Genomic DNA, 5569 nt, shown 5'->3' with positions numbered 1-5569 from the left:
CACTTGCTTTCATTGATAGACATCTTTAAATAGAGCAGCTACACCTCCACCTCTCCTAACAGTCCTGCAGACACTCATGAAAGTAAAGTTAGGAGGGGCTGTTTCATTGAGGGCTGTTGCACTGCAGCTGTCTTCTAGCCATGTTTCGTTTAGAAACAAAAAATCCAGGTTGTTTGTGTTTATTAAGTCATTGATTAGATATTATTTATTTTTTAGTGAGCGAATGTTTAAAAATGCTAACTTGATGGCATTGCATTTTGTCTCAACAGCAATATTAGTTTGATGCATAACAGGCCGCAGATTAGACGAGTCAGCCATATGGCTTGAGAAGGCCTTAGACTTTCTATCACTTGATTAAACAGATATAGAGAAAACTACAGGCACAGGCACACTGGGTTCCCACTTGTTCTGTAAACATTTGTGAAAGTTGCTGCTATTATAGCGGGAACCCAAAATATATCACTGAGAGCTGCTATCAGTTGTTTTTGGTTCACCTAGCTCTCACAGGGGGAGAAGGACGAGCTGGGCCGACAGGCTTTGGTGCTTGTGGGGCTCGCTGTTTTTAGTTGATTTACAATCAGTACACAAAGCAGTTGATTAAACAAAAACAGAAAGCATCAGTCTGTACTACAAACAAATAAACAAACAAACAAAAAACACTCAATGGGCAAGAGATACCAAAAATGTATTTTTGCAAGAAAATGTAAAAATATTTATTATTATTATTTTTTGTTACATATAGTTGCCATATACTATTTACAATCAGCACACATTTCCTCTGTTTCTGTAGAGGATGTGATTCTGGAGAGTCCTGTTCATCCTGTGACTGAAGGAGATTCTCTGACTCTACGCTGTTTATATGAACATTCAACCCCACCAAACCTCAGAGCTGATTTCTCATCCAAAGTCTCATCATCCAGAGTCAAACCAAGATGATCATCTCTACTGTCTCAAAGTCACATGAGGGTTTCTACTACTGCAAACACCCAGAGAGAGAAGAGTCACCCAAGAGCTGGATCTCAGTCAGAGGTGAGAATGTACATCAATAAACACTACTGATATATATTTTTGTATCATTTACAGCACTCATCTAAATGTAAAATCTACTGCATGTATCTCAGCTTCCTCCAGATCATCAAGATCTGATGGTCTCACCGTGGCAGTTGCCACCCAGTGCCACCCCGGTAGATCCGCCCCTGCAGGTTAGATGATTCAGATGACACATTATCTTGCTCATGCAGTGTCGTCCATTGTTTGCTAGCTTAAAATCTTAATAACGTGAATAATTATTCTGTTCAATTAAATCCCGCTGACGAATCCAGTTTGCCTGTAGCACACTGTTCACATCACATGACATTTGAATGGAGTGCGAAAACAATCTATCCTACAATGCAATGCGTTTACAGTATGATACTGTATTACAAATTTAGCGGGCTGAAAACAGAAAACTGCTGTATATTTACAGACATTCTGTAAAATATACAGCATGTTACTGTTTTATAAAAATACAGTATAATACTGTTATTAAATCCCTGTAAAATTACAGTAAAGTTTTGTGAATTCAATATGTTAAGCAGGTTGAGAGGAGGCAGTTTAAATATCGGTCACCAGGGGACATTCTACTTCCTGTTTCTCAACACTAGAAAAACATGGATACTGCAGGATTTGTTAGCAAATTGTTTGTGCAGTACACTTGTGTTCTGGACTCAACTTTGCCAGATCAGGTGTAAAATCACAGTTGTTATCAATTGACTGGTTGCATTGACATATTGCTCTCTGTGTTTCAGGATGTCACATTTTTTAAGGGAAAATGAAATAGAGGTTAAGAAGCGAAAAAGAAGTCACCAAAACAACACCAGAATCTCAATGCATCTATCAGATAGAAATATTTGTATCAAATGCAAAAAAACAGCCTGAAAAGAATACAAAATAAACAAGGAAACTGAACTTTTGATATACTTTGTGTTTCAAAAAATATGACGAATATTAGAGAAATAGCCTGCTGTTACATGGTGAGATCACTGTGAGATCAGATTGTTGACTTGAAATGCTACTGTAATCTACATAAATTTTTAAAGTTAGTAAGCCAATAAATTTACATGCATTTTCACACATCCTGTGGTTCTGACTGGAGTGAGAAAATGCTGAATCCTGGTCTTCACATGGTGAGAACTGCCAGTTGTGGTGACAACCTTTAACACCATACATATGAGCAACAGTAATATTGATGCTTCTCAATCACCATTATGGAGGAATTATTTGGTCAGATTATAAACTAAAAGTCTAAAACTAAAAGTCTTAAACCAAAACTAAAAATCTAAATTTGAAACTTAAAGTCCAAGTCGAAAAATTAATTTGGTATTTAGGATTGGGCATTTGGTATTTAGGATTGGGCATTTGGTATTTAGGATAGAGCATTTGGTATTTAGGATTGGGCATTTTCTATTTAGGGTTGGGCATTTGGTCATTTAGCCATTTAGGATTTAGGATTGGGCATTTGGGGATTTAGGATTGTGAATTTGGTATTTAGGATTGGGCATTTAATCATTTAGCCATTTAGGATTGAGGATTGGGCATTTGAGGATTGAGGATTGAGGAGTGTATGCAAATTAGGAGGCGTGGCCCAAATACTGGAGGCTGGGTTTGAAATGGCTGGTGCGCAGAGGCACCTTATGGACAGCAGAGGGAGCTCCCAGTGCTAAGGAGCACACTGTAATGAAGCCAAAACAGAGCGAGTGAGCGGCTTGAGCGAGGACTGTGTGATAACTTCAACTTAATGACAGCTTTGTAACATTTGTGACCTCAAACCGAGCGTACAACTGATGCTTGCGCGCGCGGTAAATTACCTCCGCGAGATGAAAACAATATCGCACGCGAGGAAACGGGAGCCCGCGAGCTCATTTCAAACTCTCACGCACGCGTGACATGTTCTTTGCGCGCAATACAAGCCCTCGCGCACATGATCATTCCCCAGCTGCTCGCGCTCGATCTTCTCAACCTGCTCGCTCGAACACTTTTATTTTTGTCAGTCGTGGGCATTTTGGTTCTTTTTCGTGAGGCGGCTCGTTTGACTCAGCTCACTGAAAAGAGCCGGCTCTTTTGGCTCACAAATGGCTCTTTAAAAAACAATAATGTTTTGACTATGATAGGTTTGAAAACAATTCTAATAAATTATTAAATGAAATCAAACTCACAATGTCTCACAATTTCTTTACAAATGCATTGATTTGTTATGAAAAAAAGAATACTATTAAACATTTGCATTTAAATTACAACTTTTTAATGTATAGGAAACAACAACATTACAAAAACAAATACAATCTGAATCTGAACAACATAATAGAACCCATATTAAAGAAAAATAAATAACTGAAAGGATTAAACTGGTCCCTCTTTTTTGGCATGTTATAAAACCAGCATGAACCATCTCACTAGTTATGTTTTGTATAACTAGCATGAACACACACACACACACACACACAATGCTGATCATATTTTTATTTTATGATAGATTTGCATTCAGAAATGCAAGCTGCCTTACTTTCGAGGGGCTGATGCGGTTTCTTCTCCGAGTTTGACACTGTGTGTGTGGTGTGTGTGTGAATATATATTTCGGCCCCTCCCTCATGCCATATAATTGGTTGACACCTCGTGTATGATTGACAGGAACAGAATGTGAGGCTGTTCAGACGAATATGTGCGCCTTTAGGCCTATATAATATTTTTTTTGTTCTTTGAATTAGTCAACTATTTTAAATAAAATAAAATGCATCCATTATTTCATTATTACATAATGATTTAATTTCTATAGGTTATATATATATATTTTTTTTAAATAGAGTCGGCTCTTCAGATATTTTTTTTTGTTCTTTGAATTAGTCAACTATTTTAAATAAAATAAAATGCATCCATTATTTCATTATTACATAATGATTTAATTTCTATAGGTTATATATATATTTTTTAAATAGAGTCGGCTCTTCAGATATGCGAGCCAGCTCTCGTCATTCGCGAACGACCCATCACTACAAAGAACATGTCACGCGCGATTTTGTTTTCATCTCGCGGAGGTGATTTACCGCGCACGCAAGCATCAGTTGTACGCTCGGTTTGAGGCCACAAATGTTACAAAGCTGTCATTAAGTTGAAGTTATCACACAGTCCTCGCTCAAGCCGGCTCACTCGCTCTGTTTGGCTTCATTACAGTGTGCTCCTTAGCACTGGGAGCTCCCTCTGCTGTCCATAAGGTGCCTCTGCGCACCAGCCATTTCAAACCCAGCCTCCAGTATTTGGGCCACGCCTCCTAATTTGCATACACTCCTCAATCCTCAATCCTCAAATGCCCAATCCTCAATCTTCAAATGCCCAATCCTCAATCCTAAATGGCTAAATGATTAAATGCCCAATCCTAAATACCAAATTCACAATCCTAAATCCCCAAATGCCCAATCCTAAATCCTAAATGGCTAAAATGACCAAATGCACAACCCCTAAATAGAAAATGCCCAATCCTAAATAGAAAATGCCCAATCCTAAATACAAAATGCCCAATCCTAAATACCAAATGCCCAATCCTAAATACCAGATTAATTTTTGACTTGGACTTTAAGTTTCAAATTTAGATTTTTAGTTTTGGTTTAAGACTTTTAGTTTTAGACTTTTAGTTTATAATCTGACCAAATAATTCCTCCATACACCATTTATAAAAAACACCAATTAAAATTCTTATGCGTTTAGTTTTACTAACATTTCTCATTCTGCATGAAGCACTAATAAAACAAGATCTGAAAGTTACTCTGAGAGCTTCTCTTCACACTGCATGTGGTTTCTATTGCATCATGGCATGATCAACTTCTTAGTAATGTGTCTTAGTTAAGCATACTGTTTTTTTTCTAAAGTACTTCCTCTTTCATCTTAGTCTCGCAGTTAAATATTGATGCATGTCTGATGTAGGCACATCTTTCTAAAAATGTTTATAAGAAAAAAAAAAATGAATAACAGTTTTTACTGACTGTCACTACTCAGTCAAAAGTGTAAAACATACAGTGACCAGTTTAGTCTGATTCTTCAACAAATGACTTGAGTTGGTCCTTTTTAATGTAAATAATTTATATAAATATAAAATTATACAATGTGACAACTGTAATACAATTACTGAATAAATGACTCTTATGAGACGGTTGTTTTCAGTGAATCATAAACACTAGTGATTACTGAAATAAGGAGAACTTACTGGGACTATGGATAACTACCCCCCCCCCCCCCCCCCCCCCCACGACTTGAGTTGGTCCTTTTTAATTTAAATAATTTATATAAATATAAAAATATACAATGTGACTACTGTAATACAATTACTGAACAAATGATTCTTATGAGACGGCTGTTTTAGTAAATCATAAACACTAGTGATTACTGAAATAAGGAGAACTTACTGGACTATGGATAAAGTCATGTTTATCCTGTGATGACTAGTAAAATTTTCCTGTATCATTTACAACATAATTGTAAATGTAAATCTTAATACTTCATCAGGACTGACAAATTTTTGCTCATTGTCTTGTTGTTTGGT

This window comes from Cyprinus carpio, chromosome B3 (genome assembly GCF_018340385.1).
Source record: "Cyprinus carpio isolate SPL01 chromosome B3, ASM1834038v1, whole genome shotgun sequence".
Classification (NCBI taxonomy): Eukaryota; Metazoa; Chordata; class Actinopteri; order Cypriniformes; family Cyprinidae; genus Cyprinus; species Cyprinus carpio.
Note: the sequence above shows the minus strand (reverse complement) of the source record.